This window comes from Rana temporaria, chromosome 13 (assembly GCF_905171775.1).
Source record: "Rana temporaria chromosome 13, aRanTem1.1, whole genome shotgun sequence".
NCBI classification, from domain to species: domain Eukaryota; kingdom Metazoa; phylum Chordata; class Amphibia; order Anura; family Ranidae; genus Rana; species Rana temporaria.
Genome location: NC_053501.1, coordinates 107,994,516 through 108,008,444, shown reverse-complemented (window position 1 = coordinate 108,008,444; position 13,929 = coordinate 107,994,516).

Here is a 13,929-nt window from a genome sequence, read left to right as displayed (position 1 = left end):
GGGCTGTGACTTGTCATGCAGCTTTATGTGTCCAGAAGTCGCCTGACAAGTCGCAAATGAAGCCTCAAAGCTTCGATCTTTTATTGTAGAGTTCACACTATCGATGTGATTGTTCCTGCTCTACCCTGAAGCAACTCTGATGCGATTTTCGAAGACCAGAAAAGCGTAAAGTCGCATTAAATGTCGCACTGGAAATCGTGCGGCTTTGGAGTCATTCCGGCGTAAATCCGAGCGAGATTGATCGCCAACGACAAAGCGCTAGTTAACAACTGCCAGCTTGGACTCTATAAACCCCCCCCCCCCCAAGTGCGCCTTTCATATTTGCCATTTTTGTGAACACGTGCGAAATCGCGCCACATTTTCTCGCGTGCGTTTTTTTTTGCACCACGCGCATAAGTCAACCCTTTTAACTTCAATAGGCTGCCCTACGCGCGACAAACGCGCCAAAGTAGCTCATGTCCTTTTTTTGGGGCTAGAATCAAACCTAGCGTTCCGCGAACGTGCGTTTTTTTTGCGCCAGGCGCATACGGCAACCCTTTCAACTTCAATAGGCTGTCCTATGCACGACAAACGCGCCAAAGTAGCTCATGTACTTTTTTCGGGGCTAGATTCAAACCTAGCGTTCCGCGAACGTGCGTTTTTTTTTGCGCTCCGCTCTTTTGTTTTCGCACGACACACCCATTTATTTCAATAGGTTGCCCTGCATGCGACAAACGCGGCATAAGTAGCTTCTGTTTTTTTTTGGGGGGGCGATCTTTGCGCCTTCTTTAAACGCAAGGTTGACGCATTTTTAGTAGTGAACGGCGCTGCAAGCCCGCGGCGCGTTTTTTTTTGCACTTTTGTGCGCACAGTCACGGAACGCTCCGGTGTGAATGCAGCTTTAGCGTTGAGTATGTTGTGTCGTGCGTTTTTTTTTCCAGAGTTCCTATGACAGTCCTCCTCTCATTACCGACCAATCCGGTGGTCACTGGCGGCAAAACACGAGGATCTTTTCTATTAATCGCATTACAGCCGCGTCTCTACATCATGCGACATTCCATAGATATCAGGAGATGCTCCCTTCATGGTAATGAGAATTTAATATCCTTGTCTAAACCGCGAAGAATGTGCGTCACAGAAAAAAAATGGAAAGGTTTGTTTTAAAACATTTCACCGTGGTCAGAAATGTTACACATACAGCGTCTCACAAAAGTATGTACACCCCTCACATGTTTGTAAATATTTTATTCTATCTTTTCATGTGAATCCATGCTTGGAATGTATTTCTATTATTACATTGTAATAATAGACCCCTTTCCCTCAGAATAGACCCCCCTCCCTCAGTACGAACCCCTTCTCCACTAAGTATAGACCCCCCCTCCCTCAGTACGGACCCCTTCTCCACTAAGTATAGACCCCCCACCCTCAGTACAGACCCCCCTCTCCACTAAGTATAGACCCCCCTCCCTCAGTACAGACCCCCCTCTACTGACTATAGACCCCCTTCCCTCAGAATAGACCCCCCTCCCTCAGTATGGACCCCCCTCTCTCAGTACGGACCCCCCTCTCCACTAAGTATAGACCCCCCTCCCTCAGTACGGACCCCTTCTCCACTAAGTATAGACCCCCCTCCCTCAGTACAGACCCCCTCTCCACTAAGTATAGACCCCCCTCCCTCAGTACGGACCCCTTCTCCACTAAGTATAGACCCCCCTCCCTCAGTACGAACCCCTTCTCCACTAAGTATAGACTCCCCCTCCCTCAGTACGGACCCCTTCTCCACTAAGTATAGGCCCCCCTCCCTCAGTATAGACCTTCCTCCCTCAGTACGGACCCCCCTCTCCACTAAGTATAGACCCCCCTCCCTCAGTACGTACCCCCATCTCCACTAAGTATAGGCCCCCCTCCCTCAGTACGGACCCCCTCTACACTAAGTATAGACCCCCCTCCCTCAGTATGGGCCCCCTCTCCACTAAGAATAGACCCCCCTCCCTCAGTACAGACCCCCCCACCAAGTATACTCTTCCCTCCCTCAATAAAGACTTCCCCCTCAGTATAGACCCCCCAAAAAATACAGACCCCTTCTCCATCATTACAGACCCCCCAAAGTATAGACCCCCCTCCCTCAGTATAGACCCCCTTCAGTACTGACTCCCCTCCCTCATTATAGACCCCCCACTAAGTACAGACCCCCCCACAGTACAGACCCCCGGCCCCCACAGTACAGACCCCCCTCAGTACAGACCCCCCCCCCACAGTACAGCTTAGAACAGACCCCAGATCAGCGCCAGGAATGCACAGTGGTGTCCCTCTGCCATCTTCTGTATACTGCTAAGGAGGGGGAGGTGGCTTCGGTCTGCTCTGCGGTATGAAGCAGGGAGATATCCAGGGGCAGAGCCGCGGAGATCGTAACCCAGAATGCAGTCTTTGGGGCATGGTGGACCGTGGAGAGAGTCAGGCGTGGAGGAGGATAAAGTTAACAAACTCCTCCTCTGCTTTGCATGCTGGGCAGAGTCGCGGCTGTGAGGTCACTGGTTGGTAGATGCCAGGCGGCTCTAGCAACCAGTGGCCAGAGTCTCAGGTGGAGCTGGAGGCAGAGCGAGCGCCAGCACTACCACGGGGGTTTGCTCGCTCTATCAATTCCATTCCAGGACACTGTATTGTCCCGGAATGAAGGTGCATGGGACAGACCTGCTAATTGCGGGAATGACCCGGGCAATCCGGGACACGTGGGCACCCTACTGGAGACATGCTTGGCCAGTCCATCACCTTTACCCTCAGCTTCTTTAGCAAGGCAGTGGTCGTCTCTGAGGTGTGTTTGGGGTCGTTAGCATGTTGCACTACCCTGCGGTCCAGTCTCTGAAGGGAGGGGATCATGCTCTGCTTCAGTATGTCACAGTACATGTTGGCATTCATGGTTCCCTCAGTGATCTGTAGCCGGCAGCCCCAGACCATGACACTCCCACCACCATGCCTGACTGTAGTCTTTGTACTCCTCACCTGGTTGCCGCCACACAGGCTTGTCACCATCTGACACCAAATAAATGTATCTTGGTCTCATCAGATCACAGGACATGGTTCCAGTAATCCATGTCCTTAGTCTGCCTGGGGAGCTACAGTTCATTGAGGGAACCATGAATGCCAAGATGTATTGTCAATACTGAAGCAGAACATGATCCCCTCCCTTTGAAGACTGGGCCGCTGGGCAGCATTCCAACATAACGACCCCAAACACCCCTCCAAGACCACCACTGCCTTGCTAAAGAAGCTGAGGGTAAAGGTGATGGACTGGCCAAGCATGTCTCCAGACCTAAACCCTATTGAGCATCTGTGGGACATCCTCAAATGGAAGGTGGAGGAGCGCAAGGTCTCCAACATCCACCAGCTCCGTGATGTCATCATGGAGGAGTGGAAGAGACTCCAGTGGTGACCTGTGAAGCTCTGGTGACCTCCATGCCCAAGAGGGTTAAGGCAGCGCTGGAAAATAATGGCGGCCACACAAAATATAGACACTTTGGGCCCAATTTGGACATTTTCACTTAGGGGTGTACTCACTTTTGTACTTTTGTTGCCAGCGGTTTAGACATTAATGGCTGTGTGTTGAGTTATTTTGAAGGGACAGCAAATATACACTGTTATACAAGCTTTACACTCACTATTTTACATTGTAGCAAAGTGTCATTTCTACAGTGTTGTCACATGAAAAGAGAGAAGAAAATATTTTCTAAAATGTGATTGGGTGTACTAACTTTTGTGAGATACTGTAGCACGCCTCTATCCATGACATGGATGTAAATTTCACTATGTAAAAGTCCCAGCTGTCACGAACAATCCCATATTTTGCCTAATATGTTGAATTCCTATGATTTCCGGCTCCATCTATTGGCCATAATGCGGTATTTTAATGATTGAGGTATTTCAGTAAAAGTTTCACATTACGGCCACTAGATGGAGCCGGGAAATAATAGTAAATAAAGGCAAAATACACGATTATTCGTGACAGTGGAACTTTTTATAAATAGGTGTTTCAGGTGAAGGTTACTGTTAATGCTACAGCATAGAGAGACATGGCCCAAATCCAGCTTGTAAACTTACATGTACAGGAGACTCCAGCACTATATTACAAGAGTATCAGTGCCAATCATAACAGCTTTACCCAGGACTGCTGCCAAGAACGAGACAGATGTTCAGTAGAGACTGAAAAAAGATCATCTCTGGTTGTCAAACAGCAAAGAGTTATAAGCAGAGGATCAGCATCTAAAGGGGATGTGTAGAATGTAGAATTATGTTATATGTATTATATATATATATATATATATATATATATATATATATATATATATATATATATATCCCTATATACTGTATATATGCACACTGCATATGTTTATTTTTTGTATTCAGGACAACAATTCAATAAATATACAGTATATAGTCCGGATATTGCATAGAAATATTTTGTACTTCCACATTTAGCCAGCGGTGGCACTGTAGTCTTTTTTTCACATCAGTAGCATTGTGTTCTTTTTAACCGTGCTGAAAGAATTCTGGCTATAATTCATTCACTAGCTGAAATATCACTTTAGAAGTTCTAAATAGTACTTAATGCATGGCCCTCTCGACCAGCGTTGTTATATGTCATTGTTGCATGCCGTAAGTACAATTTAATGCCCAATATCTTTCTAAAATTAAAGAATAAGTTGCCCAGCAGCTGTATAAATAAAAAAATGTGTCTTTCTCTGTAATATCCATGATCCATGATGGGTCATCATGTTGACCAAGGGTTTATTTCAGCATAGGGTTGGGTCATCATGATAGCCAAGGGTTTATCTCAGCCTGGAGATGGTATATCATGTTGGCCAAGGATTTATCTCAGCCTGGGGATGGTATATCATGTTGGCCAAGGGTTTATCTCGGCCTGCAGATGGGTCATCATGTTGACCAAGTGTTTATCTCAGCCTAGGGTTGGGTCATCATGTTGGCCAAGGATTTATCTCAGCCTGGGATGGTATATCTTGTTGGCCTTGGGTTTTGTCTCGGCCTGCAGATGGGTCATCATGTTAACCAAGTATTTATCTCAGCCAAGGGTTGGGTCATCATGTTGGCCAAGGGTTTAGCTCAGCCTAGGGTTGGGTCATCATGTTTGCCAAGGATTTATCTCAGTCTGGGGATGGTATAATATGTTGGCCATGGGTTTATCTCAGCCTGCAGATGGGTCATCATGTTGGCCAAGGGTTTAGCTCAGCCTAGGGTTGGGTTCTTATGTTGGCCAAGGATTTATCTCAACCTGGGGATGGCATATCATATAGGCCATGGGTTTATCTCAACCTGCAGATGGGTCATCATGTTGACCAAGTGTTTATCTCATCCTAGGGTTGGGTCATCATGTTGGCCAAGGATTTATCTCAGTCTGGGGATGGTATATCATGTTGGCCATGGGTTTATCTCGGCCTGCAGATGGGTCATCATGTTGGCCAACTGTTTAGCTCAGCCTAGGGTTATATGTTTTTTTGTTTATAGCGCAAAAAATAAAAACCGCAGAGGTAATCAAATACCACCAAAAGAAAGCTCTATTTGTGGGGAAAAAAGGACGTCAATTTTGTTTGGGTACCACGTCGCACGACCGCGCAATTGTCAGTTAAAGCGACGCAGTGCCGAATCGCAAAAAGTGCTCTGGTCAGGAAGGGGGTAAATTCTTCTGGGGCTGAAGTGGTTAAGATCCCTCCTTCTCCCCTTCCGACCTTTTTTTACCATTATGCTTTTATTAAGTCCCTTTTTCCTCCCATTTGCCAGATCCTTGGTTCCTTGTTCTAAAAAAGATACTGCCTTGGTTCCTGATTTTCCTTCACTGTCAGAGGAGGAGCCCCCACTTCTACTAGGGGTATAGCACCTGCATCTAAAACGTCTCCTCCTCCTGTTGACAGTGAGGTTGAAAATGTCTCTCTTCAGGTCCCTTCTAAATGTTTAGTTACCCATTAATTACTTCATGGATAGCCAATTCACCCAAAAGCAAAATGGCCGTGGTTGGCTCTCACATTGAGCAGAGGCATATGTTCTGGCTCCTTCCAACGCATTTCGTCACATGTGACTTCATCACAAGACACGCACCACCACAAGGTCATAATGTTGGCCAAGGGTTTATCTCAACCTGGGGATGGGTCATTATGTTGGCCGAGGGTTTATCAAAGCCTGGGGATGGGTCATCATGTGGGTCAAGGGTTTATCTCAGTCTGGGGATGGGTCATCATGTTGGCCAAGAGTTTATCTCAGCCTGGGGATGGGTCATTATGTTGGCCGAGGGATTACGTCAGTCTGGGGATGGGTCATAATGTTGGCCAAGGGTTTATCTCAACCTGGGGATGGGTCCTTATGTTGGCTGAGGGTTTATCAAAGCCTTGGGATGGGTCATCATGTTGGCCAAGGGTTTATCTCAACCTGGGGATGGGTCATTATGTTGGCTGAGGGTTTATTAAAGCCTTGGGATGGGTCATCATGTTGGCCAAGGGTTTATCTCAACCTGGGGATAGGTGATAATGTTGGCCAAGGGTTTATCTCAACATGGGGATGGGTTATTATGTTGGCTGAGGGTTTATCAAAGCCTTGGGATGGGTCATCATGTTGGCCAAGAGTTTATCTCAACCTGGGGATGGGTCATAATGTTCGCCAAGAGTTTATCTCAGAATGGGGATGGGTCATCATATTGGCCAAGAGTTTATCCTAGCCTAGGGATGGGTAATCATGTTGGCCAAGAGTTTATCTCAGCCTGGGGATGGGTCATCATGTTGGCCAAGAGTTTATCTCAGCCTAGGGATGGGTCATCATGCCTGGAAATGTATATCCAATCAGACAGGTATTTCCACTACATAGTTGTTGGTAGGCTAAAAGACAATTAGATGGTAATCTCCCATCTGATTGGCTGATCTGGGTTACTGTATTGTGTGCTGCCTTGTTGACCTTTGCATGGTCTTGATTTAGTTCAACATGCTCTATTAAACGAAAAGGAACAATGCCAATAAATAGCACCCCCCGGTTCCTTCATCTAAAGGAATCCTATATAATAAGTTCAAGATTGTATAGACGTTTCTATTATTGTGATCGATGAAAAATTATCACATCAATACTTTATTAGGACAGCTGTGCTTTATCTTCGAGGGGAGTTTAGGGTGGACCCAAAAGTCAGAGAAGAACGATAGAAATTTCTTCAACTCTCCAGCTGATGAAAGAGTAAAAACTGAACCTTGTCAGTTTGTCAAAAATAATTTCCTATGACTGACCCGGAGGTACATTACAGGTCCTCACATCGTAACTTTGCAGGTTGAGAAAACAAAATTTCAGGAAATATTTGGTTGAAGCAATGCATGGTCCACCAGGTTTTCGGTAATAGGTGAGCATGCATAACAAAAGCCCGCGGCATCGTTTTTCCTACGTTTATGCCAAAAGTTGCCAAAACCGGGGGTGCAGAGCTTTTCCTTTTCGGCGCACCATCCTCTTTGAGAAAGGGTGCGTTTGTAAGGTCAACCATCAAACAAGCCACCTCTTTTGAAGTGCCCATTCCTTCTCAGGACTTACAGAGAGCAGAGACGGGAAAGCTCTTCACTGCTGGTAAAGGCAAGTTAGCGGCACGCCGGCAAAGAATTACAGAAGTTCCTGGTTTGATTGCTGTCTGTGATCTAAAGTAGGAGATTTACGACCCCCCACCTTTACACATAGATCCTGAATCTGATCCCCTTTATACACCATAGGTCAGACCTCCTCTTTACACTTAGATCCCAAATTAGACCTCTCTTTACACTCAAATCTTAGGTCAGACCGCCTTTGCACTTAGACTCCAGGCCAGACCCTTACACTCAGACCCCAAATGTACACTCAGACCCCAAATCAGAGCCTTCCCAACACTAAGACCCCAGGTCAGATACAGAATTTACACTCAGACCTCCCTTACACTCAGACCCCAAATTAGAGCCTCCCTTACACTCAGACTCTAGGTCAGACCCTCCCTTACACTCAGACCCCAAACCAGAGCCTCCCTTACACTCAGACCCCAGGTCAGACCCCCTTCACACTCAGACACCAGGTCAGAGCCTCCCTTACACTCATACCCCAGGTCAGAGTCTCCCTTACACTCAGACCCCAGGTCAGACCCCCTTTACACTCAAACACCAGGTCAGACCCCCTTTACACTCAGAACCCAGGTCAGACCCCCTTTACAATCAGACGCCAGGTCAGACCCCCCTTTACACTCCCCAGGTCAGAACTCCTTTACACTGAGACCCAAGTTCAGACCCCCTTTACATTTGGCAGGTCAGACCCCTTTTACACTCAGACCCAGGTCAGACACCCTTTACACTCCCCAGGTCAGACCTCCTTAACACTGAGACCCCAGGTCAGACCCCCTTCACACTCAGACACCAGGTCAGAGCCTCCCTTACACTCATACCCCAGGTCAGAGTCTCCCTTACACTCAGACCCCAGGTCAGACCCCCTTTACACTCAAACACCAGGTCAGACCCCCTTTACACTCAGAACCCAGGTCAGACCCCCTTTACAATCAGACGCCAGGTCAGACCCCCTTTACACTCCCCAGGTCAGAACTCCTTTGCACTGAGACCCAAGTTCAGACCCCCTTTACATTTGGCAGGTCAGACCCCTTTTACACTCAGACCCAGGTCAGACACCCTTTACACTCCCCAGGTCAGACCTCCTTAACACTGAGACCCCAGGTCAGACCCCCTTTACACTTTCCAGGTCAGACCCCTTTTACACTCAAACCCCAGATCAGACCCCCTTTACACTTAGACCCCAGGTCAGACCCCTTTTACACTCAAACCCCAGGTCAGACCCCTTTTACACTCAGACCCCAAATCAGAGCTTCTATTACAATCAGACCCCAGGTCAGACCCCCTTTACACTAATACCACCGGGTCAGACCCCCTTTACAATTAGACCCCAGGTCAGATCCTCTCTTACACTCAGACCCCAGGTCAGATCCTCCCTTACACTCAGACTCCAGGTCAGATCCTCCCTTACACTCAGACTCCAGGTCAGACCCCTTTTACACTCAGAGCCCAGGTCAGACCCCCTTTACACTGAGACCACCAGGTCAGACCCCCTTTAAACTGAGACCCAAGGTCAGAACCCCCTTACACTTAGACTCCCAGGTCAGACCCCCTTTACACTCAGACCCCCTTTACACTCAGACCCCAGGTCAGACCCCCTTTACACTAAGACCCCATGTTAGATCCCCCTGTACACATTACCCTAAATCAAACCCAATTTTACACTCAAGCACCAGATCAGACCCCTCTGTACACTGAGACCCCAATCAACCCCCCCTTTACACTTAGACCCAATCCTGTATTAGACACCCATTTACACTGAGACCCCAGACCAGACCTTCCCCCTTTCCTTTACATTCATACTTCAAATTAGGCCCCCTCTACACCCAGACCCCACCCGAATCTCCCTTAATACTCAGACCCAATATAAGAGCCCCCCCTTACACTAGGACCCCAGGGAAGACCCCCCACCCCAATTAACACTTAAACATCAGACTAGACTCCCACCCCTTTTACTTTCCAAATCCTTACGGACATTTAATTTTTTTAAAAGCACTGTGCATTTTAAATGATGTCTCTTTTATTTCTTTGTAAAATAATTGTTTTCACCTTTTTTTTTATCCTTTTTTGCATTTCAATGCTGCTGATCTCCTGCAGCCTCTTTGCTTCCATTTCCTGCATGCATGCACTCCAGCGATGGCTGCATGGCATTTATTAGGCCCTGGTATCCTGATATCCTCCAGTTGAAGGAGGGTATAATTCGACCCATCTTGAAGAAACCCAACCTGGACCCCAAGGACCCACTCCACCGTCGTCCAATAACAGGTCTAAATGTACTCTCAAAGGTAATGGAAAAAGTAGTGGTACAACAGCTGCAACATCATCTAGATACCCACAACCTACTTGACCCATTTCAATCGGGATTCCGGCCTGGACACGGGACAGAAACCGCATTGCTCAAAATATGGGACGACGCTCTCGAGGCCGCAGATGAAGGAGAATCTTGTCTTCTGGTTCTGTTGGACCTGAGCGCCGCCTTCGACACAGTAGACCACAAGCTTTTATTGACTCGGCTAGCTGAAGTAGCCAGAGTCGCAGAAGGCGATTTATCTTGGTTCTCCTCTTTTTTGGAAAACCGATCGCAAATAGTGAAGTTAGGACCTTTCACTTCTGAGAAACGCACGGTATCGTGCGGAGTCCCTCAAGGATCCCCCCTGTCGCCGGTGTTATTCAACATCTATCTTCGCCCTCTTTTTGAGATTATTAGCAGTCAAAAACTGCTCTACCACTCATATGCAGACGACACGCAACTATATTTCCGCATTTGCAATAAAAAGGATCATCACCTCAATCTAGAGACATGCCTCTCTTTGATAGAGGACTGGATGACAAAGAGTTATCTTAAACTTAACGGAGAGAAAACAGAACTTCTCCTGTTTCACGCCAAGCGTATGAATCAACCTACAACAACTTGGACCCCCCCCGCCCATTCTGGGCAAAATCATCACCCCTAGCGCCAAAGTCAAAAGTCTCGGGGTCATCTTTGACTCTCACATGACAATGGACGCACAAATGGGGTCAGTAGTCAGCGGATCTCACCATCTGCTGCGCCTACTACGCAGACTTACTCCTTTTATTCCCAAGGAAGACATTGCAGTCGTGGTGGGAGCTATTGTAAACTCAAGATTGGACTATGCAAATGCCCTTTACCTCGGACTCCCCAAGTACCAAATCGCTTGTCTACAAGTCGTTCAAAATACGGCCGCCAGACTAGTGACCGGGAAAAAACCTTGGGAATCAATCTCACCTTCACTGAGAGCCCTTCACTGGTTACCAGTAAAAGACAGAATCACTTTTAAAGCACTCTGTCTAACGCATAGATGTATCTATGGGAATGCTCCCCATTATCTATGTGAAAAAATAAAAGCTCATAATCCCAATCGCGTTCTGCGTTCCACCAATCAAAATTTCCTCCAGATACCCAAAGCCAGATACAAGTCCAAAGGAGAAAGGAGATTCGCGGTCCAAGGGCCTAGACTATGGAACGCTTTACCAACCAGCATTCGGTTGGAGGAGAACCACTTAGCATTCAGGAGAAAGATCAAGACTCATCTCTTTTGATACCAAAGGAGACAGGAACAACAAGCGCCCAGAGGCGATTAAGTTCGCATGTGCTGCGCTATATAAGTTTTCATTCATTCATTCATTCATATGGAAAACACTGGGCCATACTCGTCTAATGTGTGTGGAAATGGGCACCTATACACAGGGAATAACTCATAAAGGCGGACAGCTTGGCACGGTAAAGGACAGCTTGGCACGGTAGAGGACAGCTTGGCACGGTAGAGGAATACTAAAGCTGTAACATGAAATGTCCTTTATGCCAGTCAGCTCTTGTTTTTCCCATAAAGAGGATATTGCAGAGGTTATATTAAATAGCCGCAGTATTGACATATAAACAAAGCACTCTGTACAAGGTTTATTTAGCATACAGACAGTTATGCAACAAGTAGGTGTGATGTGAATAAAAACATCATAAAGGACACAAAGAAGAGAAATGCACACATATAATCTGATAGTAAAGCCAGACACACAGACTGCGATCTATGGCCTTGGCTCTGTGATCATTAATCCATTATTAAACGTAAGCAGTGGACGTACCTGAAACTGACCTAGAGTACAGCAGAGCTCAAACTGGGAGAGAGAGGGGCATCACAAGGAGCATGCACAAAGGAGGAAAGAGCAGAGTGACAGAAAAATGCGCTCATCAGTCTGCTGCTTCTTCTTTCATTGTCCAACCACAGGCTGTGGGGAAAAACAAGACCAGTTAGTGTTACATATGCAGTCAGGTTTGCCCTCCTATTATACACCAGCAAAGACCTCAATATCTGTGAAATGGCAGAGTAGACTCATCTAGCGTGGAATCTCCCTAGGCGCAGAGGAGGAGGAAGTTAAATCTTCCTCCCCTTTCAACGCTAGGCAGAGAGGGAGTCGCGGCCATGACATCACTGGTTGCTAGGCGCCAGGCGGCTCTAGCAACCAGTGGCCAGAAATAGTGTCAGAGCCAGTGCTACTGCTGTTCAGTCTGTCCCAGCCCCCCTGCATTCCAGAATGGTCCCGGTGTCGGGTTCCTTTAATTGGGGGGCACAATATAATTTTGGGGGGTCATGGCCCTCTCTGCCCCCCCCCTAGTGATGCCACTGGTCATCCTCACTGCCTGGGTGAGGTAGGCACTTTGGCTTTCCAGCAAAGCAGCCTTCCCAGAATTCTGAAGATTCCAGCAGCTGAAGGGTCTGGTATGGATTTTTGGGGGGATGGATGGAGCCCGGATAGGATCAGAGGGGATGGATGGAGTGGGAATGGGATCCGAGGATAGATGGAGTGGGGATGGGATCCGAGGATAGATGGAGCAGGGATGGGATCAGGGGGATGGATGGAGTGGGGATAGAATCAGGGAGATGGATGGAGTGGGGATGGGATACGAGGATGGATGGAGCAGGGATGGGATCAGGGGGGGTGGATGGAGCGGGGATAGGATCAGGGGGGTGGATGGAGTGGGGATAGGATCAGGGGGGTGGATGGAGTGGTACAGGATCAGGGGGGATGAATGGAGCTGGGATGGGATTGGGGGGATGGATGGAGGCAGGATGGGATCGGGGGGATGGCTGGAACGGGTATGGGATCGGGGGCTGGGTGGAGCTGGGAAGGGATCGGGGTAATGGATGGAGGTGGATGGTATTGGGGGAATGGATAGAGCTGGGAGGAGATCAGGGGGTTGAATGGAGCGAGGATAGGATCAGGGGGAATGGATGTAGTGAGTATGGGATCAGGGGGGATGTATGGAGCCGGTATGGAATCAGGGGGATGGATGGAGCTGGTATGGGATCTGGGGAATGGATAGAGATGGGATCAGGATCAGGGGGGATGGATGGAGCCGGGATGGGATCGGGGGGATGGATAGAGACGGGATAGGATCAGGATCAGGGGGGGTGGATGAGTGGGTATGGGATCAGGGGGGATGGATGAGTGGGTATGGGATCAGGGGGTATAGATGGAGCCGGGATGGGATCGGGGGGATGGATAGAGACGGGATGGGATCAGGGGGGATGGATGGAGCCGGGATGGGATCGGGGGATGAATAGAGACGGGATAGGCTCAGGGGCGATGGATGAGTGGGTATGGGATCAGGGAAGATGAATGGAGCCGGGATGGGATTGGGGAGATGGATGGAGACGGACGGGATCAGGGGGGATGGATGAGCGGGTATGGGATCAAGGAAGATGGACGGAGCAGGGATGGGATTGGGGAGATGGATGGGATCAGGAGGGATGGACGAGTGGGTATGGGATCAGGGGGGGGGGTGAATGGAGACGGGATAGGATCAGGATCAGGGGGATGGATGACTGGGTATGGGATCAGGGGGGATGGATGGAGCCGGGATGGGATCGGGGGGATGGATAGAGAAACGGGATAGGTTTAGGATCAGGGGGGATGGATGAGTGGGTATGGGATCAGGGGGGATGAATGGAGACGGGATTGGATTAGGATCAGGGGGGGGTGGATGAGTGGGTATGGGATCAGGGAAGATGAATGGAGCCGGGATGGGATTGGGGAGATGGATGGAGACAGGATAGGATCAGGATCAGGGGGGATGGATGAGTGGGTGTGGGATCAGGGGGGATGGATGGAGCCGGGATGGGATCGGGGGGATGGATAGAGAAACGGGATGGGATCAGGGGGGATGGATGAGCGGGTATGGGATCAGGGAAGATGGACGGAGCCGGGATGGGATTGGGGGGATGGATGAGCGGGTATGGGATTGGGGGGTGGGTGGAGCTGGATGTGATTGGGGGATGGATGGAGCCGGGTTAAAGGATATGTGCTAGGGGGTCCT